Source organism: Tursiops truncatus, chromosome 4 (genome assembly GCF_011762595.2).
Source record: "Tursiops truncatus isolate mTurTru1 chromosome 4, mTurTru1.mat.Y, whole genome shotgun sequence".
Lineage (NCBI taxonomy): Eukaryota > Metazoa > Chordata > Mammalia > Artiodactyla > Delphinidae > Tursiops > Tursiops truncatus.
In genome coordinates this window covers 38245902-38271827 of record NC_047037.1, presented here as the reverse complement: position 1 = coordinate 38271827, position 25926 = coordinate 38245902, and the positions used below count along the sequence as shown (strand labels likewise).

The following is a 25926-nucleotide window of genomic DNA, read 5'->3' as shown; positions in this document are numbered from 1 at the left end:
TTCCACATCCACAGGTATGAAGGGCCAACTGCAGGTCTTGAGCATCCATGGATTTTGGTATTCATGGCCGGTCCTGGAACCAATCCCCTATGGATACTGAGGGACGACTGTAGTTGCTAACCGCCTGTTTGAGTGCACAGTCCTCACATATGCATATTTATTTAGTTTCAAAATGTATGCATGTATCACAGTACTAGTACCTTATAGTAATGAACACACACACACACACATTTTAAAAGATGAGAGTTTAAAATGAAATAATATTTTAGATATTTTGATAACTGGGATGCTCTATATATCATTATCACTATCTCAAGCCACAATATAGATTTTGTCAATAAGGATAGTGAATGTGAATCCATTTTTTATAGTATTTTTAATCTTAAAGTTTTGTGTGTTGATTTTTATTGTTGTTTGTTGTAGCTATGTTTTTTTTCTCCTGCTAGGAGAAAGAGGCATGTCTGCTAGTCACTTTCTTCTTCATTTGTCCCTGCCTTGTTATTTAGCTGAGAGTCAACAAATAACCCTTATCTGTTACCCATGTGTGTTCCAAGACACAGTCAGAGATGGAGATCAAATTGATAGGTGTTACACTAAAGGGCCTTATGTACAGAGAAGAGTTAACATAGCAGGTCTGCCCTGCTTAACTTGAAAACGCTTGCAAGGTTGGCCGTTGGCTGGCATCTGGGAACTTAGATTTCAAGAGGGTTCCCATCCATTAACTGATAAATGAGGCTCACTGTGCCAAACCGTTTGTACAAATAGTGTAGTTTATGGTAAACACGTGCTTTCCTTCTGGGAGCCTGGAATTGGGATATGTGCTAGATAGAGTGCTGTGTGATCAGTCTCCAGGGAAACCTCTAGGCACTGCATCTCTAATGGACTTTCCCGGTTGGCAACATTCCGTATGTATTGTCACAGCTTGCTGCTGGAGTAATTCAGTGCCCTCTGTGACTCCTCTGGGAGAGGACTCTTAGAAGCTTATGCCAGACTTCACCTCATCCACCTTTTCCTTTTGCTGATTTTGCTTTGTATCTTTTCTCTATAATAAATCACGACTACAACTTACCTTGCGTCCTTTGAGTCCTCCTAGAAAATCATTAAACCTGGGACCTCATGACATGGCCTGCCAACACTCCCTGAAATGAAATTGTACACCTCCCTTTGTTGAAGTATTTGAAAAGAAAGAGCCTTTGTCAAACTTTCAATTTATTTATGAAAACAAAAATAAGCCCACATACAATATCTTGAGAACAATAGCAAGGAACACACAAGCTAGTCAGAGGAAAGCAATACAAATCTGTGCCTTTGGCCCATGCAAATTTTCTTTTTCCCTTCCTTTTGGCCTTACTGTATACACATAGGCTGAACTCAATAAATGCTTACATACTAAAAATATGCATTCTGCAAATGAAAATGGAATCTTCTCCAAATTTTTCATAATTTCTTTCAAATGTTTAAAACATCTCTTAAATTAGCATTAGGGATATTGGGTGTTTTTTTTCATTATGCTGCCAACCACCTCTTAGATGAACTAAATGCATTTTTGTCCAAACTTGTTTAACACTTGTTTAAACATTTTTCTCTCATTAAAATGGACTCAATTATAAATAATTGAGTTATAAATAATTGAGTTATACATTATAAATAATGTTTCCCTGTTATGAAATTACTTTGAATTTAGACTCTCTTTACTTTGGTTTGTACTGAAGTAGTTCTTAATTTAATTATGCCAGCGTAGTTGTATCCATGCTGGCAAAATAAGCATGAGACAATCCACATAAAACTAAACAGACCTCAAGGGAATTATATTTGAATGGAAAAAAAAAAGCCAATCTCAAAAGTTTACAAACTGATTTCATTTATACAGCATTCTTGAAATAAAAAAATTATAGAAATGAAGAAAAGATTAGTGGCTGCCGGAGTTGGGGACTGGGCGAAGGAGGCGGGTATAAAAAATAAACAGAATATGATTATTAATCAGAAATGTAGAAAGGTGAAATCCTATATATCATTTATTTGAAAAATATCATTACACATTTAATCTTTTTCATTTCCAACCATGTATAGTTTTCACCTTGGTGATGACCTTGCTGAGTGGGAAACATAATATCTTTAATACATGAGTTAAATCTAAGATGATGATCAAGAGGACTGCAGGTAACCATTTATGTCAATAATAAATACAGTAGATTACTTAAAAAACCCATACTTGGGGCTTTTTATTACAGATGCAATTGCTGACTTACCATAAATCAATGTGCTTAAAGTGCCGTATGATATCAAATGTTTAGCTTAACAGCATAAAATTGAGCAGAAACTATAAAACGTGTTTTATAGATGCTATAAAACCCTGAGGCTGGAGGTCCCGCTTTTTTGCATTACTTTGATCCATCAGGTCCACTGAAAATTCTCGATAGCCAGTACACTTGGGAACTGAAAATTGGCTTTCAGAGTTTTACTCACTTCGGTTATTATGACCTCCAAGGAGAGCATTTTATGTTTCCTAACATGAGGAGAGAAGCAGAGGCTAGTGTAGGACCCACTGAGAGTTAAATCATTGTATCCTTTGTAATGCTCTTTGTTACTAGTCCTTCCTGTTGTATCAGGTCTCCCCTACCCCCAACCCCTTGTGGGCCTTTAGTATCTGAAAAGAAGCTAATTGATATGGCAAGAGGGTAGTCTTGTTTGTCTTAAAATGTTTGTTTCTGTGAGCATTCATTTAGCAAATTGAGTCATTAAACACTGTTCTGTGGTTTAGCAATAGAAAAGACTGGGTAGAGGCAGTAAGAAAGAGTATGGAGGATGTGGATGGATGTGAGGGACCTTTAATATATAGAGGCGGTCAGATTTGGTGATAAAAAGAGATGAGAAAGAGGGGGGAAGTCAAAGATGATGCCCAGGTTCTAGGCTTGGCAACCTGGTCGATGGTGGTGCTATTGCTGAGATAGAGTACAGAGAAGCGAGCCAGGGCAGAGAGGGAGGATACACTGAATTTGAGATACTCATGGGTAATCCAGTATAAATTTCCAATAGCAATTGGTTATTGGATCAAAACCAGAAGGCAAATTAAAAGGAGTTAACTGTTGTAAACACCACTGATGGTGTTTTCCTTTGTTGCAAATGTAGTCCCTTCCATGTAAAACCATGTATCTCATGGATTCCTTCAAAGAATTACCTAGTTCAGCCTTCCATTTTTATTTATCCATCCAACCATTAATTTCTAAGCTTAAACCATCTATTGCCCACCTCTTAGCACTCAGAAAGTTTGCTACTTTTCTTCTTCAACCTATGAAACCTGGAACTGAAAGTAATACCTTAGTATGTAGCCAGAGATCAGCACTGAAGACATGAAAACACTAAGTAAAGAAATCTATGACATGTTAATGAAGGGGTAATATGGAATGATAAAAAAATGTTTCAGTCATTCAAGAGAAGGAAGGAAAAATTTTAAATGGAACATAAAGCAGGCGGGTTAATTAGAAAACAAATAGTAAGATAGTCACTATAAACCCAACTATATCAAGAACTAATATAAATTAAGCCAAGTAAAAAGCTAAAACTGTAATACTGTATAAAAAAATAAGACACATTTGAAATATAGGAACACAGAAAGATTGAAATTGAGAGAATGAGTTCTCATGCAAATGTTTACCACAAGGAGCTGGGGTAGCTCTCCTAACATCAGACAGTAAATTGTGAGGCAAGAAGCATCACCCAGCAGGAAGCGGGACACTTTATAATGACCAGAGGTCAATCCACCAGAAAAATAACGCAATCTCAAGTGCTTACACACACAATAACTTAGCTTTAACTTAAAAGTACAAAAAGTAAAAAATTGACAGATCTGAAATCCACTGAGGGAAGTCACGGATCAAGTTCAAAACTGATCTGAAGAGTGACTCACTTCTAACTCTGAACTCATTATTGCAAACCACCTGACTTTCTTGAGCACCATTGGCCTTGAAGTTGCCTCAGGGACAGTCAGGAAGGGGCAGCAGCTGGACAGTGAGCTGCATCCATCCCACTAGATCTCTTGCTTAGTGAGACCTCAAGGAAACATCTCCAGGCACTTCAAGTAAAACACTGTGTGTTTATTACATCATTAAGTGAGACAGTTGCATTCCATCTGCATTTTTCTAAATGAATTCTAATGTCAGCAGATCACCAGGGCCCTGTCCTGCCTTGGGATCCTCTAGCTTCTAGTCTTGTTGTCAAAGGACCGGGTACCGGGTCCCTCAGGAGCCCTCCTCAGACACTTAGAACAGTGAAGCGCTCCAGGAATATGGTCCAAAGGATGGTAAATATGTAGAGGATTTTAAAATGCTGGTTTCCTCCCCAGCAAGGAGCACATCGTTCGGTTCCCTGTGTCATGACTAATTTCTGCCCCAAGAGCTATTGTTACATGAGGATCATTTAACTCTCTCCATCGAGTCTGTAGAGTCACCTGCTGCCTGCCACCGTAACACACACTGCCTACTCAGGGCACAATCTCAGGTCAGAGGTCGCAATCTCTGCATTAGAATCCCTGTCTCTAGGAACAGGATATTACTCTACTACATTTAACCATCAAAGAACGTGCACCATTCTTTTGAGGTGTCCCCTCTCCCTGACATAGGGCTTTGGCCCTAGAGTTCACCCACTTCCTCTTCCTCCAGGAGAAAAGACCCCCTTACTCTTCTTTAGTGCTGGGAGAACTTCCTGGGATTCCAGCCACTGCCTTCTCCCCAGAACTCCCTGTATTTCTGCCATCTCTGCAGGATCCCACATAATCCACCTCCAGCAGTTCAGGAAGTAAACCCAGCCTCTCTTGCTGAGGGTGGCTGGAGGGGTGAATTCAACAATGAGTAGGTTATTATTAACAAACATGGTGAGATGTTACCTTGAGATATTAGTCTGTGGATTTTTCTTTCCCTGCTTCCTTATACAGTGACCAAGTGACCTCATGGGAGAGTAAAGTTGATAGAAGGTGATTGAAAAGAGCCAGAAATAGTTAATGTTGAGATTTGTGACTCCAAAGCAGCTTTAGAAAAGCAAAAAGTGAGGCTTAGGGCATGAAGCATGGAGAGAAACAGAACAAGGAGAGAGACTAGAGGAATTGCCAGGCAACTGCACCCCAGTGCCTCCCAGGGAGGCCAGAGTAGGTCTGCTGGGCTGGGCAAGGGGAGGAACAGGTCAGCATCAGGAACCTGGAGAGCACCTGAGAGGGCTCCCCATCAGCACCCTTCCTCCTGGGAGGCTTTTGGGGGCAGCATACCCCTGGAGATGTTTGCTAAGCCCTTTCCACACTCCTCTGATTGGACACCCTCCCCACTTCCACGTTTCAGGACTCTCACAAGCCCCATGTATCTGTTAGGAATGCTTTCAGTTGCAAACAACAAAAAAAGTATATGATTTGCAGTGCCTTAGGCACCAGAGGTTTCTTTTTCTAATGTAACAAGAAGACAACTGCATTTCAGGACCCAGTTCCTGAGGACCAGATTCAATTAGTTCTGGAATAACCTTCGAGGATCTGTAATTTTAGAAGCTTCCCAAGTGACCCAACCAGATGTGGAGCCACTGTTCCTGAGCTCACTGAACCTACTGTGCTCTCCCCCCTTCTGAGTTTCCAGAGTCCTTTAGCTTCCAAAGGAGCCAACAGCACTACCAGTAAACACCTGATTCATTTATTCATTCAAATAGTCAACCAGCAGTAACTGCTCACCTTTTACATGGCAGACAGCTGAGCGAGGGTCATGAACTAGACCTATAGATGCGATGATTTAACAACTTTCTCAAACTAGGTAGAATTGTCATAGAATCTATTTTAAGTACTTTTTTTCCATTGAAAGATGGGGTAACCTTCCAAGTAAACATGGTGGATTAAACACCCTCTTTTGCCTCCATTCTGTCTCAAAACCTCATTACGATATAAAGATTTTGTTAAAGGCAACAAAATCCTCAAGGATAAAGCTAAAAGAAAAGGCGATAAGAATGGAGAGAGAGATGTGAACAAAATGTTGGAAACTGGAAAGCAGATAGCAAGTAAGAAGTGACTTAGAGACCAGGCATGAGTTGCAGATAGGGGGCAGGAAGCTAACAGATTGGCCCCATAGAGCCCCTGAAAGGCAAGGGATTGGAGACACCAGGAACCTCTCAGGAGGTGGGGTGTGGGCTAAGAGGCTGTACTAAATGCAGGGGGACCCCTGGATCACTTCTCCACCCCACCAGTGAGGCATCTACTTCATCCAACAGAAAACATGCTGGAGAAGGAGCTTAAAGGCAAGTTGGCATGCTGAATGAATGGTGAGAACCACCAGCTACAGGTTGGAAAGTTCTTCTTTAGGGTAACTGAGCTCAAAGAAAAGACTTATAGACCATGATTGTTGGGAATCCTAATCAAACACAGGAATTCAGAGGAAATTAAGGCAGCCCAAAGAACAGCATAAACTTTCAGGAAAATCATAATTAATATCTTCAGAGAGGTAATGGAAGATAATTGCACCAATGAAAAAATACTACTTATAGAATAAAAATGAGTTCTCAGTTTTAAAAAAATATAAAGACAGAAAAAAAAAATCAATAGAATCCAAGCAGGCTTTATTGGGAAGCTACTGGAGGATGTGTTCCACCCAAAGGAGGGAGTAAACCAGGGAAAGAGAAGACGTAGGTTTCAAGAAACAGGGATTCAACACAGGAGAGTTGGATGACACATCAGAGCAGGAGGCCAGTGGGCTCCAGAGGGGCTGTGTTAAAAGTAAAACATCAACAGGTTACCTGACACCTTTGACTGTTATGAGGAGATTAACAATTCTGGCAAAGAGTTGAAAGAACATCCGGAATAGTTATAAATCACAAGATAATTTTGAACTCCAGGGAGAAAAATAAATGTTGCATTACAAAGGAAACATTATCAGTTCGCCTGAGCTGGGAAAAATATTTACAATAATCACCACAGTGTTAACCTTGACTATTGATTTAATAAAAAAAATTATGAGACAGTTACATTGGAAGAATGGGCAGAACTAGAGTGCCAAATCCTCATCTTTCACAGCAGGAAGTCAAGAGTTTATATATAAATCTGAAAAATCAATACAGAAGCATATGATTTAGACACATGGAGGAAAGATCCAGAAGAAGCAGCGGAGCCAGTTGAAATTGAGACTCATTTCTCCGATGAAGAGGAACATGTGGGAAATGGTAATCTGTCAGACCACAGGGACTTTTCTGGTCAACTAGTCCCAGACTTTTGTAATTCTTTCCCCCTAGTTCACAGGGTTCAGCCAAAGTCCTCCCTTGAGGATTGCCAAGTGTAAGCTCTAAGGAAACATACAAACACACACAATGAACTTCAATTGAACTTTGTTTCATCCTTTTTTTTCTAAGCCAAAAGCATCATAACAACTAGGGAAGGCGCCAGAGCCACACGGATAGCTGGGGGTGTCTGTGCAGAGGCTCTATTCCCTGAGCCTCTTGTCAACATGGAGACCCATGAGTGTCGTCACCCAACGTACAGGCACAGGTTTGAATGAATGAATGAAAGCGAAAGAAAACCCTACTATTTTTCATACATCGTGAACGCTTAACAAATTTTAGGACCAACACTGTTTGCCTCTAGCGCTTCTTTCTGACTCGCTCAGAGATTTACTGGTCCATTGTGTGTTTTGATATATATGAAGTGTGCATCTCTAATGTGCAAGGGACACTCCTGCCTTCAAATATATTACTATCTGTTTGGGGGGGCAAAATGTGAACAAAGGAAAATTTAAGCTTATGGCCGTGGGCAGTTGAGCAGTGGGTGCAAAGGAAGAAGTTACTATGGGACTTGAACCCATAAGCTGAGTGAGGGTGTGGCGCAGGGAGGACTGACTTTCCCGACACTGGCTGCAGAGTCCCTCTATTCTTTCCCAAGTATTTTGTTCACACTGAGGATGGAAAGAAGGGAAGACAAAAGTCAACAAAGTGCAAATTTGGTTGGCTTCCCGCAAGCATTCTCATGTTTACCTTAAGGCTTTCACTCTAAGTCAGAGAAATAAGTTTCTCTGGTGATGAAATCTCACCAGTCTTTCCTTCCTGCCGGGAGGGCCGTGGGAGGAGTGCTAGGCAGCTGCCTGCTCTGCTCACTCCTTGACTCCAGATATCAGTTGATTTCCTCCATTTGTGTATTTCTTCCCACTGGAACAAGCATTAAACCATTATCCAGGAGTAGCTAAGAGAACTTTCACTGGTCTAGGCCCCTACTTTTGGTGTTTTCTAATTCTGCAATTCTGTGTCTCCACTTCTGTGTCCTCAGGAATTTACTGGGTACAATGCCAGACACACCAGTTCACATCAGAACAGCCCCTTCCACATTCTAGGAGGAATGTCCCAGTGGAGGAGAATTCTTGGTCTCACATTCCACTTGTTCAGACTTCCAAGTATAGTGTCTTTATTTCTTTAGCTCCAGTTCCTTTGCTTCTATTTACTCTTGTAAAAATATCTGGAGAGCAATACTCTCAGTTTTGTAAATATTCCTTTTTAGCAAGAGGCATGCCCTTGACATTTAAACATCCCTGACTTTGGGAAATAAGATAACTACAACAGGTGTACAATCTTAAAAGGCTCTTGAACTCTATAGGTTGGTCACTTCCGGGGATCTGGTTTCTTGTATGTGTGTGTTGGAGTGCTCAGTTCTAACCATGTGTGTCCAGAACAGAGCCTTGCTTAGAGAAGTCCCTCCATAAAGATTTGTAGGTGAATGAAAAATAAAAACCTTGCATCTGATAGCCGTAAGCTTTTTCTACCACACAAGAGAGTGTCAGAGAGTTCTCTTTTGTGTTCTTTTCAAATCCACTTGTCTATCCTGTGAGCTTCCATAGACTCTACCAATTTTGTTTGAGGCTGGCCTGGAAGCCCATGTATGCTGATTAATCTAGTGGTTCTATGGCTCAAATGTAGAGGAAAAGGCCTCTCTCCTGGCTCTTTTCAAATCATCTCCTTTGTGAGTCCAGCTCCTGGAGGCTGGGGCTCAATCTGCCATTTTCCATGAATCACACAGGCTCTCTAGAGTGGTTTATGGTGTAGGAAAATCTGTGTGGACAGAAAGCAGGTCTCCCCTTAGAAGGCATAGGAAGAAGGTCCCCATACTCTGTGTCCTGACCGTGCTCCATTTAATGGTTCTCTTGGGGGTGCTGAGCACCTACTACGTGTCAGTGGTAAACAAGACAGACACGTTTCTGCTTTCAGGGAACTCGAAGTCTCGTGGAGGAGCTGGAAGTTGTAGAGTCTTATAAGGCTACATAAAGGGACACATGGCCCAGATACCCAGAGAGTGATCTCTAAGAGCTGAAACCAGGCCAGAGCAGGTGGGCAAGGAGAGTTCCCAGCAGGGGAACAGCCCGTAGGTGAGAGATGCTGCGATATATTTGGGCTAAACCTGGAACAGAGAATGCACAGAGTGCAAGAAGCTGCAGATGAGGGAGGGTGAGGGAAACAGGGGGAGGATCACAGAGGCATCATATTAGGAGATTTGGGCTTTATCCTGAGAGAAATGGGAAGTCACTGAAGTATCTTAAGTGCAGGGCAAGGGGGGCATAATCACATTTGCATTTTAGAAATATCAGATGGTGATTTGAACAAGCAGAGTGACAATGGAGATGAAGAGAAGCAGCAGAATATTAAGAGTCTTTTAGGAGACAGAATTTATATGTAGGAGGGAAAAGGATATGGGGGATGACGGAGGAGGAGAAGTCAAGATGAAGCTGCAGGCTTCTAAAATAAGCAAGTGGGTGAACGAGGCGCCATTCCCTGAGCTAGAGCCCACAGAGGAAAAGCAGGTTTGGAGAAGGTGGGAAGACAGCTGATTCAGTTTTAACCTGTTGAATTTGACTTACCTGCAGGAAATCCAAGCATAGATAAATGTCCATTAGATGGACACTGTGTATTTGGGTCTAGAGCTCAGCAGAGAAGCTGGGCTGAAAACAGGGACTTAGATAGCATCAGCACAAAGATGGTAAGGAAAGCCGTGGAAGTGGATGAGAGTGTGTCAGAGAAGAAGAGAAAACAAGGACAAAGCCTTGAGGAGCCCCAACATTTAAAGGCAAGACAAACGAAGAGGAGTCTGTGGCGGAGACTGAGGGGAAGCAGCCAGAGAGATGGGAGAAAAACCAGGAGTATGGAGACAGGGAAGGAAGAGAGGAGAGAGTTGTAGGGGGAGGTGGATATCTTTGTCCAGTGATGCTGAAGGATTAAGCAAAACAAGGGTGGAAAAGCGTATGTTGGATTTAGCAGCAAAGCAGATGTTTTGAGTTGAATTGTGTCCCCCATTCCAAATTCATATGTGGAAGTCTTAACCCCCAGTACTTCAGAATGTGACTATATTTGGAAATAGAATCTTTAAAGAAATAATTAAGGGACTTCCCTGGCGGTCCAGTGGTTAAGACTGCACTTCCACTGCAGGGGCCACGGGTTCGGTCCCTGGTCTGGGAACTAAAGTCCCACATGCCGTGCAGCCAAAGGAAAAAATAAAAGTAATTAAGTTAAAGTGAGGACATATGGGTGGACCCTAATCCAACATGACTGGTATCCTTATAAAAAGAAGATATTAGGACACAGACCACACAGAGAGAAGAGCATGTGAAGACACAGGGAGAAGGCAGCCATCTACAAGCCAAGGAGAGAGGCCTCAGAAGAAACCATCCATCTGACACCTTGATCTCAGACTTCCAACCTCCAGAACTGTGAGAAAATGAATTTCTGTTGTGTAAGCCACCCAGTCTGTGGCACTTTGTGGTGGCAGCCCTCGAAGACTAACTCAGCAGTAGTGGTGACTTTGACAAGAGAGGCAGCTTTGAAAGCAGCATGAGGGGAAGCCAGGTGGCAGGGAGTGAGGAGTGAGCAGGAATGAGGACATGTCAACGATCGTAGAAAATGTTTTCCCAAACCCTGTCTGTGAAGGGAAGGAGAAGACACAGATGGTACCCGGAGGAAGCTGTGGGGTCAATGGAGGGGAGTTGACTAGTTAGTTGCTGGATTAGTTAGTTGGTTTAAAAGTGAAACAGCTAGTTATTAATAGCTCTGCCACTGAAGATTCATTTCAAGAAGGTCACTTTGTTTTTTACATGTTTTATAAATTTTATTTCTAAAAAGTATATGTTGTGCTAGTGTAAATGGTATTTTTTTAACATCTTTATTGGAGTATAATTGCTTTACGGTGTTGTGTTAGTTTCTGCTGTATAACAAAGTGAATCAGCTATATGCATATGTATATGCCCATATCCCCTCCCTCTTGCATCTCCCTCCCACCCTCCTTAATCCCACCCCTCTAGGTCACTTTTAACATTCCAAGGCTAGAATTTAACCAAGACCAAGCTAACACCCATTCAGGTCAGGGTTCTAGAGTGGCACTCTCCAATAGAGCAGCCGCTGGCAGCACGTACTTATTGCAATTTAAATTAATTACAATTGAATAAAATTTAAAATTCAGTTCCTCAGTCACACTTGCCACCTTTCAGGTGCTCAATGGCCGCATATGGCATATTAGGCAGCACAGAGGATATAGAACATTTCCATCGTCACAATGGTCAATGCTGGTCAGTGCTGCCCCAGAATTTATACTATCGTCAAGTGAAGAGCTGGCGCAGACTCCACCATGTCACATGGTACAGCTTAAATGAATAGGGGAGGGTCAGCAAGAGAATGTATGTCGATCCCAAGCCACTTGTCATTCAAGAAAGATATGCTCCTATTTACAATAGCCAGGACATGGAAGCAACCTAAGTGTCCATCAACAGATGATAAAGAAGATGTGGCACATATATTCAATGGAATATTACTCAGCCATGAAAAGAAACGAAATTGAGTTATTTGTAGTGAGGTGGATGGACCTAGAGACTGTCATACAGAGTGAAGTAAGTCAGAAAGAGAAAAACAAATACCATATACTAGCACCTATATATGGAATCTAAAAAAAAATATATGGTTCTGAAGAACCTAGGGGCAGGACAGGAATAAAGACGCAGACGTAGAGAATGGACTTGAGGACACATGGAGGGGGAAGGGTAAGCTGAGACGAAGTGAGAGAGTAGCATTGACATATATACACTACCCAATGTAAAATAGATAGCTAGTGGGAAGCAGCTGCATAGCACAGGGAGATCAGCTCGGTGCTTTGTGACCACCTAGAGGGGTGGGATAGGGAGGGTGGGAGGGAGACACAAGAGGGAGGGGATATAAGGATATATGTATATGTATAGCTGATTCACTTCTTATACAGCAGGAACTAGCACAACAATGTAAAGCAATTATACTCCAATAAAGATGTTTAAAAAAAAAGAAAGAAAGATATGCTGGCTCAGACCAGGCACAGCTGGACACAGCCTGGCTTGTGCTCCAGGAGAGAGAGTCTCCTTGGCTCTCCCTTTTGCTATGGACTTTGAGATTTGAGACCAGGCAGTAGAACCTGACCGATGGTATGACTTTTATGGTCAGGAGGCCTGATAGTGGAGATGAACTTCCTGCCAGCTGAGCAGGGGCCCCTCTCCTAGGGGCCAGGAGTGAAGCTGAGCCATGGGAGTCCCAGGGAAGGACCTCTGTGTCAGCAGCTTGGATTGTCCTTCCTAGAATTTCCAGGCACTGTCTCTGGTGCTAGAAAGGATGAAATGGGTTACTTTTCTTTAACCATTCTACTGGTACTGTTTTTTGCTGCTGTTATTAAAATGGATGTATTTGTTGCTTTTCATTTTTTAAGATACAGCCATGTTTGACTGCATCTTTTTTCTTTCCTTTTTTTTTTTTTTTTTTGTTGTGTTGAAATACACATAACATAGGGCTTCCCTGGTGGCGCAGTGGTTGAGACTCTGCCTGCGGATGCAGGGTACACGGGTTCGTCCCCCGGTCCGAGAAGATCCCACATGCCGCGGAGCGGCTGGGCCTGTGAGCCATGGCCGCTGGGCCTGCGCGTCCAGAGCCTGTGCTCCGCAACGGGAGAGGCCACAACAGTGGGAGGCCCGTGTACTGCAAAAAAGAAAAAAAAAATACACATAACATAAAAATTTACCATCTTAACCATTTTTAAGTATACAGTTCAGTGGTATTAAATATATTCATCTTGTTGTGTAGCCATCACCACCATCTATCCCCGTAACTCTTTTCATCTTGTAATACTGCAGCTATACCAGTCAACAATAACTTCTCATTCTCTCCTCCCCCAGCCCCTGGCAACCATCATTATACTTTCCATCTTTATGATTATGACTACTCCATATAAGTGGAAGCATACAGTATTTGTCTTTTTGTGACTGTCTTATTTCACATAGTGTGATATCTTCAAGGTTCATCTATGTTCTAGCATATTGCAGAATTTCTGTACTCTTTAAGACTGAATAATATCCCACTGTATGTATAGACCACATTTTGCTTATCCATTCACCCACTGATGGACACTTGGGTTGCTTCCACTTTTTAGCTATTGTAAATAATGTTGCTATGAACACGGGTATACAAATATCTCTTCAAGACCCTGCTTTCAATTCTTTTGGGTATGTACCCAGAAGTGGAATTGCTGGGTCATATAGTAATTTTATTTTTAATTTTTTGAGGAACCTCCATACTGTTTTCCATAGTGGCCGCACCATTTTACATTCCCACCAACAGTGCACAAGTGTTCCAATTTCTCCACATCCTCACCAACACTTGTTGTTTCCTATCTTTTTGATAGTAGCCATCCTAATGGGCGTGAGGTGTTTCTCCTGGCACTTTTTTGGAATACTCTAGTGTAAATATGTCCATCCAAAACTGACCACAAAGCTGACCAGTCCAGGGTTACCTGAGCTTAAGCTGTCAGTAGGGTTTGCTGCAGCCCATCACTCTAAAGGGACCTATTACACTAGTGGCCAGCAAAACCACACACACACACACACACACACACACACGTTTTAAAGAAGTTATCATTTAAAAGAGGAATGTGACCACGGTTAAAACGTTCAAACAGTATAGAAGTATATAAAGTGAAAAGTAAATCTCTTTCCACTGCTTCTCAATCCCCAGAATTCTACCATCAGGAGAGAAACACAGTTGACCTGTGTATCCTCATGGAAATTTTCTATTCACTTCCTCACACACCCTATTTTATACCACCTGCAAACTGATCAGGAAGACACAATAAATCTCATAAATTTTGTATTTTAAAAATATATATGTGTATGTGTGAATACGCACAGTTCACTCCTACGTTGTGATCTCCCCCCCATGTCGTGGGCTCTCAGCTAATAAGAGCTAGTGCGTTCACCTGTGGGGTGTGTCTATATGAACCTATGTATATATTTTACACAAATGAAAGCTTACCTCATATGCTTTCTGTATAAGTAAGATACAGTAAGATACACTTACTTTTTTTTTTTAACCTTTTAAAGGTATCACAGTGTGATGGGTTAATTTTATGTGCCAACTTGACTGGGCCACGGGGTGCCCAGATATTTGGTTAGACATTATTTCTGGGTGTGCCTGTGAAGGTGTTTCTGGATGAGATTAGCATTCGAATCTGTTGACTGAGTCAAGCAGATTGCCCTCCCCAGTGTGGGTGGGCCTCATCCAGTCCATTGGAGGCCTGTGCAGAACAAAGTGTGAGGTAAGAGAGAATTTGCTCCCTCTGCCTGTCTTCAGCTAGAACATCCATCTTCTTGAATACTTGGACTGGAACCACACTACCAGCTCTCCTGGGTCTCCAGCTTGTAGATGGCAGATCTTTTTTTTTTTTTTTTAACATCCCTATTGGAGTATAATTGCTTTACAGTGTTGTGTTAGTTTCTGATGGCAGCTCTTTTAATGAATCTTCGTAAAATTCATGATCTACTCTCACTGTCCTGACCTTAAGCTGCTTAACATTTTTGTCTAATTAGTTTTCTCTCCAAGAATGGCTCTGACCTTTGCTAGGGTGATCACCTTAGAGAGGACACCCCTGAGGTCCCACGAAAGGCCCCTTGGGGAGGGGAGAGCAGCCCGTCAGTGACTCGAGGAGTGGATGGCTGCCTGCACGCCTCAAGGGCAGGTCGGGTGGAAGGACCCTAGGTGTTGCCCTCATTTCAAAATTCGACATTCCATTGCTTGGCCCTTGCAACATGTCAGAATTGGATATCTTTTGTTTTTCAAGAGAACCAATCCGTGATTTTATTTAGTTACTTTTCAATAAGTTTAAACCTTGAGGGGGTACAGCATTGCACAGATTCTACGTGCAATGGCCCTAGCAGGAAGACCGTTCTTAGCAGTTCGGCAGGAACTGCCACTGTTTCCATGGGCACGAGTTACCTTTCTCCAGATTCCTCTGGTTTTGTTTGGTTTGCCGCCAGAAGTCACTCTGTTGCGCTTTATGCACACGCCTCTTGCCCAAATAGAGTTCGGTTTCATCTGGGGGCATAAACACTTTCAGTTTTAAGAAGAGCTGTGTGCTCCTGGTTGCAGAGACCTCACTTAGAGCCAGCAGAAGTGGCCCTAGGCCCCAGCCTCCCCAGCGGTTACTGCTGTAGAAGTCCCGTTGCTGGCAGGCTTCCACAGGTGCCAGGATGGTGAACAGAGTGGATTTGATCTCTTTTGATAGGGTAAGAATCCCTCTGTTCTAATTAGAGAAGAACAAAGTACCTTTTAAATGTAATTTGTCGCAAAATAAACTATTTTGATTGCTGAATCCAAGATGCAGTGATACATGTAGTCCTAAATCTTACTCAGATTCCCTAAAACCAGCTTTAATTTCCAGAAGGTTGATACCATATTATTTTGTTGGTACCATTTATTATTTTGTGTCAAAAAATTAACACTACAAAAATGTAATAGCTCCATTAATAGTTCTGCCAGAGAAAACTCACTTCACTTTTTTAAGATTTGAAAGACAGCATATCAGTTTACACGGACATTGCCTCAAAATTCATAATTAATCCTCAAATGATGTAAGTGAAAGTTTTGCAGGTCAGTAAGGAGGAAAATAGAAATGAATTTCATTAAGAATTACGATTGCTCCAACTATGGCCTGAAGCCATGCCCTCTCAGGCTCTGTAGGATGGTGTCCTCAGGCAAAGTGGGGTTGGGGTAGGAGAGAACACAAGCAGGACACCACCAAAAAGCACCCTGGGGTCTAGCAGGATGCGGCAGTTATGATTTAGGAAGCCTCAGGCCCGTTGGGTCAGCGACAAAAATATTTAGCCCTCCTGGGGTGCTTTTGAAACCTTAGAAGCTCCTCAAAGCCCCACCGTAGGCCCAGGGCACCGAGTTGCTGAGAAAGGTCACCGCTACAAATATTGTGTAACCTGAGGTCTTGGTGGACAGACTGGGGGGAAGGAGACGCCAACACTGAGTGGGTGTTACAGTAACACCCTCTTCACTGAGCTGCCAGCATCCTCCTGTGCCTGTTCCTGTATGTTCACAGCAGGGCAGCCAGAGTGACCCTTTCCAGACACTTCTGATCGTGTCAGGCCTCTGCTTAAACATTCAGGCCTCATGTCACTCTTAGAACAAGGACCACATCCTCCTAGGGTCTTCAGGCCCGCCTCTCCACCTTCATCGTCTACTTCCTGCTCCCACGCACCAGCCTTCTGTAAGCTCCTCAAGCATTCCATGAGGGCATTTTGCTGCCCTGGAGCTCTGTACAGGCTGTTCCCTCTGCCGGGAACTCTCTCCCCTCGCCTTTCCTCTGCCTTGTCTCACACTTGTGCTTCAGATCTCAGCCTAAAAGTCAGTTCCTCCATAAACTTCCTGCCCCAGGCTAGATTGCCTCTCCCAGCACCAAGTGTCTTTCCCTCAAGAATTTATCACAATAGGACTTCCCTTGTGGTGCAGTGGTTAAGAATCTGCCTGCCAATGCAGGGGACACTGGTTCGAGCCCTGCTCCAGGAAGATCCCACATGCCATGGAGCAACTAAGCCTGTGTGCCACAGCTACTGAGCCTGTGCTCTAGAGACCGCGAGCCACAACTACTGAAGCCCGCGCGCCAAGAGCCTGTGCTCCGCGACAAGAGAAGCCACTGCAGTGAGAGGCCCACGCACCATAACGAAGAGTAGCCCCCGCTCACTGCAACTGAGAAAGCCCGCATGCGGCAACGAAGACCCAATGCAGCCAAAAATAAATAAATTTATTTATTTAAAAAAAAGGATTTATCACAATATGCAATTATGCAGGCATGTGCATGATTATTTTATGTCTTCCTCCTCCACTTAGGCAGTGATCTCCACAAGGTCAAGGCCCATGTCTGTTTCGCTCACCATGTTATTTCCTAATGCCTGGCACAGGTACCTCATAGGCTCTCAATAAATGCTTCATGCATGAATAAATGGTAGAGTGCTGTCCCATCCTTTATAAATGTAAGATTGGGGTTCACTCCCCAGCACTCCAGCACAGGGTATAATCAGCATGCAAATTTCTATCACAAATACAGTGAAGGTTGCCTCGTATCTTATCCTCTAGGATTTAATTGTATTTTGATTACTTCAATTCGTGTATCTCTGTCCTTTAAAGACAAAGAAAATGACAGACTCATAACGGTGAAGGGGACATCGTTATTTTGACTGGGTAGTTTAAATATTAGGCAAATGTTAAGCAGTCTAGTCTAGTTAACTGAGCTTCCTAAATTTTTCTACTGTTAGAGATTATCTCCTGCCCTGGAAGTCTAGTCAAATGCCACTTAAATCTTCATGCACCCTAATAGACAAGGAAAATTTCTCTTTGCTTTTCATGTACCCTCCCTCTGACTGATGGTCTGGGAAGGGAAGATCAACCAGATGTAGTTGCAGCATCTTCCTCATCCTTCATGAGCTCTCTGAGTAGCTGACGGATGCTATGCCCTCCGTTCTCTGAAACATTTCTAGCTTCATTCCTTTATTTAAAGTGGTTTTTCTTCTTAACTTCTGTGTAGGTGCCATGGAAAAGGCAACTTTGGAAAGAATTGTAAGGAGGAACCAGCTCTGCCAAATATTAAATACATTATAAGGCTACGATAACTGATGAGATGAGCGCCAGGATTTCTGCTTCAGTAGCCATGTCCTTCGGGCACCAGAGTAACTAAAGCGCTGGAAATCCCGGACAGTGCTGGCCAGGGCTGTGATCCCTCATGGCTCCTCAGGGGGTTCCCCACTTGACCCACTTGAGGCTACCTCTAGGCCAAGGCACCCACTTAAGGATCACAGTTTCAGCCTGAGAGTGCCTAGCTTCTCCTGGCTTTCCCGGCCTCGCTTGTTTTCCGGTCGCTATCCCTTTTATCCTCTGAGTGAAAGCCCTGCTCTCTTCTCTTCCCTTACAATATCTGCGGTTAGCTTATTGGGAAGACCCTCAATTGCCCTTTCAGTGATAAGCCCCACTTGTCATAAACTGACAATCAATCCTCAAGGGCAAGTGGTGCCCATTCTTCATCACACCTGATAAGTCTCATCTTTACTCCAAGGAGAGAAGAGAGGTGTTACCTCTCAGCCCTAGAGAAATTGGACCTCACACCCAGAATGGACCAAGCTCTACCATCCACAAAGAAAAAGACAATGAAAGTTGAATATTCATTTAAAGAGAAAGTTTATATTCTGCTTTTCAGACTATAATCCATTTAATACTCACAAATATCTCCAACATACACACACAAAAAAGTGATTACATTTTTTTATATTTAAAAAACTCCCCTTGGAAAGAACACTCATTGTAATTTGTATTTTGTTTAATGTTCAATTTACTAAACCTTCAATTTTAATAAAACTTTGAAAGTCAAATTTTCTTATACATTCAAGCAATGATCATATACTTATATTACCATAAATTACCTAAGCTACAATTAAAATTTTAGCATGACTCATTTTTGAACACTTCACACACGAACACAATGACTACGGAACCCTTCAAACTACTCTAAATTATCAACCCAATTCATTTCCTAATTTTTTCTATACTTTCTAAGCCTTCTCTAAGTTATACAAAATCTAGTACTATTTACTACAATACCTTTCTAGTATTATGGAAATTTTGGTCCAAGATTTGTTGAACCCACTGTTTTTGGAAAGCCAGCTGTAATCATGGCCCAACAGAAGAAATAAGTGGGTGTGTGTTACTGTTCTACTTGTTACAATCAACCCAAAGTTAAACACGTGTCATCGCATTCATTCTTCTACTATGACCTCCTCTTCATTCATCTTATATTTTCTTTTTTTTTTTTTTTTTTTTCGGTACGCGGGCCTCTCACTGTTGTGGCCTCTCCCGTTGCGGAGCACAGGCTCCGGACGCTCAGGCTCAGCGGCCATGGCTCACGGGCGCAGCCGCTCCGCGGCATGTGGGATCTTCCCGGACCGGGGCACGAACCCACGTCCCCTGCATCGGCAGGCGGACTCTCAACCACTGCGCCACCAGGGAAGCCCTAACTTTTCTTTTAAATGTTATTAACTTTGTACAAATACAACAATTCCAACTATAATTACCATTCCCTTTGTGATGGTCAAAGGCAGGTGGGAACCTCCCCAGGTCAATTCCTGTGTCCTTCCAGCACAACTCTGGAAGTCCTGGAAATCATTCTTGCTTTGCTCCACATATATCCTGAGGGTTTCTCTGCCCTGGACATGGACTCAGCTACCCTCTGGGAGTCCTGTTTCCTTGTAGAGACCAATTCTGGGTAGAGGGGTGCACAAGAGAGTGAGTGTGGGGAAAAGTGCCTCCACTGCTTTTCTCCATCATTAGGAGTGCTAGCAGGAAGTGTCTTTAAGGATTTGCATTACAATAAGGTGCTCTGATTTAACAGATATTGTTGTAACCCACTTTTCTCTTTTCTTTTTCTGTCTTGTAATTGTTACCATTTATTATTTTTTTAATTGGAGTACAGTTGTTTTAAAATATTTTGTTAGTTTTTACTGTACAGCAAAGTGAATCAGTCATATGTATACATATATCCCCTCTTCTTTGGACTTCCTTCACATTTAGGTCACCACAGAGCACTGAATAGAGTTCCCTGTGCTATACAACAGGTTCTCATTAGTTATCTGTTTTATACATATTAGTGTATATATGTCAATCCCAATCTCCCAGTTCATCCCACCCTCCCTTTCCCCACTTGGTGTCCATACTTTTGTTCTCTATGTCTGTGCCTCTATTTCTGCCTTGCAAACCTGTTCATCTGTACCATTTTTCTAGATTCCACATATATGCGTTAATATATGATATTTGTTTTTCTCCTTCTGACTTACTTCACTCTATATGACAGTCTCTAGGACCATCCATATTTCTACAAATGACCCAGTTTTGTTCCTTTTTAGGGCTGTGTAATATTCCATTGTATATATGTACCACATCTTCTTTATCCATTTGTCTGTCAATGGGCATTTAGATTGCTTCCGTGACCTGGCTATTGTAAATAATGCTGCAGTGAACACTGAGGTGCATGTGTCTTTTTGAATTATGGTTTGTAACCTACTTATAGTGTGAGATTCATTCACCACCACGTTATTTTCTTTTCTACTCTTTCTTTCCTCAAGGCAACTGTGGCTGAGAGAGCTTATGTAATGGGTCCCAGGTGACATCATCAGTAAGCAGCAGACGGTATTTCAAACCTGGTCGAATCCTAAAGCTCATATTCTCTCTGTTACACAGCACTTTGTGAACCAGAAGCTATGGTCCTAGTCCTTTGTTCATTTATTCCATCAATCAGTCCTTCCATATAGCTTAGGACTTGTCTTCTTTCTCCATCCTCTGTCAAGTGTTATAAGGTGATCCATTCTGGACACACTACCAATGAGGAAGAGAAAAAACGGTTCCTGTGATTTCATCAAAATGAGAAAGAGTTCTTTTTAAAATTATTTTTATACCTTTAAGAACTATTCTCTCAAGGCGATAAAATTACCTTATGTTTCAAGGTCAAGGTCAGGATAAAGAGTAGAGTATACATGAACAACAAAAGAAATAACCTGGACAGTGCAAGCCAGCAGAAGGATAGTTAATGAGGATTCAAATCTCGCTGAGCCCTAAATTTCACAATAAACGACTTGCTTCCTCCTTATACAATTGGCCTGATGATCAAAAATCAGCCCATTTAAAGCTCTTATCCCAGCACCTGGCATAGAGCAAGTGCTCAAAAAATATTATCGACCATTAGTAGAGTTACTTCTTTCTGAACCAACCAGCTTTTGGAACACCTACAATATGTACAGTATTATGATTCAGTCTGGGGGTTAGTATAAACAAAACAATCCTGCCTATCACATAATTAAAATAATGATTTCAAGAATTAATGTTGCTGATAAAAATGTTTATAAAAGTCACAAGGTGCTGTTTTGAGTCAGAGGAAGAAGACGGGCTGGCAGCAGGTGGGGGTGAGCCAGCTCAGAGTGATGGGAGACACTTGCCATGCTTCAGTGGTACCCTTCCACCCGTCCTCTTTCACAGCCTGAGAAAAATAAATGAGTCAAAAATAACTGAGCTCAGAACTGTGGTGGATTAACATAGACTAAAGGTACATCTTTATTAAATATTAAGTCAGGTGGTTTAAGCATTTAAGATGTCTTGCCTTCATCAAGAAGTCAAAGGGCAATCTTGTTTTTAGACCTAAAAAAGACTTTATCTCACCCCAATCCTACTTTCTCCAAATATGTCACACTAAAGTATAACTAATACTTTAGTTATTAATACTTAGGTTTCTTCGAAATTGAGTTATTTGTAGTGAGGTGGATGGACCTAGAGTCTGTCATGCAGAGTGAAGTAAGTCAGAAAGAGAAAAACAAATACCGTATGCTAATACATATATATGGAATCTAAAAAAAAAAAATGGTCATGAAGAACCTAGGGGCAAGACAGGAATAAAGATGAAGACCTACTAGAGAATGGACTTGAGGATAGGGGGAGGGGGAAGGGTAAGCTGGGACAAAGTGAGAGAGTGGCATGGACATATATACACTACCAAACGTTAAATAGATAGCTAGTGGGAAGCAGCCGCATAGCACAGGGAGATCAGTTCGGTGCTTTGTGACCGCCTAGAGGGGTGGGATAGGGAGAGTGGGAGGGAGGGAGATGCAAGAGGGAAGAGATATGGGGACATATGTATATGTATAACTGATTCACTTTGTTATAAAGCAGAAACTAACACACCACTGTAAAGCAATTATACTCCAATAAAGATGTTAAAAAAATTTTTTAATTAAAAAAATAAAAAATAAAATGTGAATACCACAGTCTAAAAAGAAAACTTAGGTTTCTTCATTCAGAGTGATTATAGTCCCAAATGGGGGTCTACTAAAGTCTTCAGTGGCCTTCCATCTGTAGGGCTGCTGGATCAAAAATACTGTAATCAGCTCAGTAGGATGTAGTAATAAGTAGGTGAGAAATTTGGAAAGTCCCTGTCCCACATATTATAAAAGTTATTTTGTGTAAAAGCAGAAGGAAAGTCCTCAAACCACTGGTACACAGCAAATCTTAGTCAAAGCTGATCTCATTTTCTGTAGACAGTGGTACAAATAGATAATAAATAATTCCTTTTAGTTCCTAATTTCTCAAATACAGAATAAGTTGGCTAAGATAGCTGAGCAACCTAATTAGTAGCTTCAGCCAACTCAGTAGAAGTTTTAAAAAGATAATTTTAAAATATTATATATGACTGAAGTCTTTCTATCAAGCTCAAAAGTAGTGTTGGAAATACATGCTAGAATAAACACTACAATGAAAACCTAAGCTTATACTGTTATATATTTTTTCCCCTTGTAATTGGCACTTCTGTATCATTTGATCAAGTGTTCATTGAGAGAGTCACCTCTCAAATTTCTAATAAATGTAGCACAAGTTTTGTAACTCTCTGTGAACCCTTCCATGAAAAGGGGGCTAGAAAAACTATACACATAAATATAAGTGATTCCCCCAGGACTATGGGTGTCCAGCGAGTTTGTCATCTGTCTGCTGCTATGGATAAAGAAGAGTAAGTCTTTCACATGAAATCAAATCCCCAGGCTTACTCACTCACAGAAATAGGAGCCACGTGTACGTTATTCCCAGAGCACAGGAATCCTAATCCAAAAAATTAAACAGTGCAAGGCAGAAATAGAGACATGGATGTAGAGAACAAACGTATGGACACCAAGGGGGAATATTGGGGGGGGATGATGAATTGGGAGATTGGGATTGACATATATACACTAATATGTATAAAATAGATAACAAATGAGAACCTGCTGTATAAAAAAATAAAGATGTTCAAAAAAACCAAAAACACACAAAAAAACAAAAAATTAAACTGAGAGCTAGCCTGGGACTCCAAAAGCCCTTCGATCTAAGAAAAGGCAGACTACCCTGTAAGGATACCAGAAAGAATTAGTGTTTCAAAAATTTGGAATAATCTGACCATGTGCCCAATGTTAGGAACATATTTTTTTTCCTGTCACACTTAAAACATTTATCAAAGTTGAATATTTACAAAAATTGATCCCTGAACAACAACAAAAAGAATCTCAGTAAGTACAAAAACTCAGTACCACCAAGAAAATACAATCAAAAACAGATTTTTTAAATGAATCAAATGTATTTGAACAATAAGAAATAGTTTTCTAAGTATTTCATGTGTTAAAGAATAAACCATTATAAAGATTACAAAATATTTAGAAATGGGTACCATTCTACATGTGGAAGGCAACAGTGCTTAGAGAAGAACTTAGGTACAATAGAAAAGAAGAATTAAAAGCTAATGCTCTAAAGCATTCAGTTGAAGACATAAAAATAATAGTAAAACAAAGTAGAAACTAATAAATGTAAGAACAGAAGTGAATGGGAAGCTAACTAACTAGGTTTAATAAAAATCAAAAGCTGACTCTTTACAGACCTGTAAAATGGATAAAACTCTCCAAAATTAGTCAGTAATAAACAAGAAAAGGCACAAATAAATAATACTAAATATGAAAATTAAATATTGATATGGGAAAAAATTTTTTAATTTCATGAAAGCTGTGAACAATAGAACAATTAATAATTAGATGCAGTAGACAATTTTCTAGAAAAACATTAAAAAATCAAACAAGAACTTTAAAAGCCTGAAAAGATCTATAAACTTTAAAAAATAAGTCAAATCAGTAATAAAAAAAAATTCAACAGCTAAAAAATGGCAATGATCTTTCAAAATGGTTCAGCAACTTGGGAAGACAATTTGGCAGTCTCTTGCAAAACTAAACATACTCTTACCTATGATCCAGCAATCACACTCCTTAGTATTTACCCAAAGGACTTGAAAACTTATGTCCACACAAAAACCTGCACATGGATGTTTATAGCAGCTTTATTCATAATTACGAAAACCTGGAAGCAACCAAGATGCCCTTCAGTAGGTGAACAGATAAACTGTTCATTGGTTGCCAGGGGTTGGAGGGAGGGAGGGATGAATTAGCAGATTGCAGAGGATCTGTAGAGCAGTAAAAGTACTCTGTATGATACTATAATGGTGGATACGTGTCCTTATGCATTTGTTAAAACCCATAGAATGTACAACACCAAGAGTGAAACCTAATGTGAACTATGGACTTTTGGTGATAAGGATGTGTCAACGTAGATTCATCAGTTGTTAACAAATGTACCACTCTGTGAAGGATGTTGATAACGAGGGAGTCTGGGAGCCTGGGGAGAGATGGAGTTTATGAGAACACTCTGTACTTTCTGTTCAACTTGGCTGTGAATGTAAAACTGCTCTTAAAGAAAAATTCTATTTAAAAAGAAAAAAAAGCGAGGAGCTAGCGACAGGGAGGGCAGGGGGTCTGGGCTTAGTTTTGGGGGAGGAGGTGGCCAGTTTAGGGTCTCAGGAGACAGGTGGGGGAGATGGCAGAGTTCGATGGGACTGGGGGGGTGGGGGTGCCAGGAGAAGGAAGGTTGAAGGAGAGACTTGATGTTGGGGGAACTGTGCTGGGAAGAGCTGCGTCGGAAGTGCCCACAGTAACCCGTGGGGAGGACAACACCCCAGTCCTGGCTGTCGCAGCTGCCTGCTGGAGAAGGGGAGCCTGACCTCTAGGAGGGCGCCGCTCCTGTGTAGGCTGAGCGGCCCCCAGTGCCCTGGTTTGTATGGAAGGAGGAAGGCAGAGAGACAGGAGGAAGAGGCTGATGGTCTCGCGGCCCTTGCTGGAGACACACTTGGGCAGTCGACGCCCTCTAAATTTGCAGGAAGGAAGGCAGTGGGGTACAGGGATGCAGATGGGCAGGGAGGGCAGAACTTGAACTTGTCAATACCAGCAGCCCCCTTTTTTCCAGACAGAGGGTTGTGAACCCGCCTGGCGTTGTGGAAACTGAACTTAGCTTCGCGGGGCTGACAGTTCTGGCCCAGGGCGGTATGTAATTCTGGCTCGGCCTGGGACAGGGTCCAGCCAGGCCCAGCTGGGTGGAACCCAGGTCTGGGTGTGAGGGTGGTCTAGGGAGTGATGGAGGTCAGGTGCCACCCTGAGCGGTTACTGATATGGCACCTGGTGTATCTGACAGGCGGGAGCTGTAGGCAGACAAAATTGACGCCCACTTTATTTTCCAGGTGGCAGTGCACCCCTTTGGACTTTTCCTCTAGGTCCCATGCTTACCTCTTCTGTGACCTCACTCTGCCCCTCCTCCTCCCTCTAACTCTCTCGAGGTTACTCCTTCACTTAAAACGTTGCTTCTGGTAATCTGGTAAGCCGGGAAAGTTGCTGGAGTCCCTGCCGGAGTCGGTATCGTCGGTAATCCCGAAGGAGGAGAGGCGTCCCCAGCGGAGACTCTGGGTGGGCGGGTTGGTCTTGCTTGCCGGTGGAGAGGGTGGGGATTGAAGGTGCACCCTTGGGTGGGCCCACAGCGATGGTACCAGCTGAAAGCTACAAAAATGCTTCGTAGACCGTGGTTTGTTACTGTAGTGTTCATCATGGCAAGCTGGTGGCACCAGGAGAAATGGAGCCCCTGGCCAGTGTGAGTCGTAGCAGTGCAGGAGGGGAGACCCTGGAGAAGGAGAGAGCCCGCCAAAATTGATGTCTACAGATTGAATTTCCA

The 25926-nt window shown here is 42.1% G+C and overlaps 1 long non-coding RNA gene and 1 pseudogene across 2 annotated transcripts in view; one reads left to right on the top strand and one right to left on the bottom strand.

The window, feature by feature from the left end:
- The window catches only part of LOC141278547 (uncharacterized), a 48154-nt gene that overhangs the window by 15066 nt on the left and 7162 nt on the right, over positions 1-25926 (top strand). The window contains exon 2 of one of the 2 annotated variants that reach the window (XR_012331362.1): positions 2071-2160. The exons of the other annotated variant lie outside the window; for it this stretch is intronic. This is a non-coding gene — a long non-coding RNA (uncharacterized lncRNA). The remainder of the gene's footprint in view (positions 1-2070; positions 2161-25926) is intronic. 2 annotated transcript variants of the gene reach the window in all.
- Positions 15148-15863, bottom strand: LOC101315876 (large ribosomal subunit protein eL33 pseudogene; annotated as a pseudogene).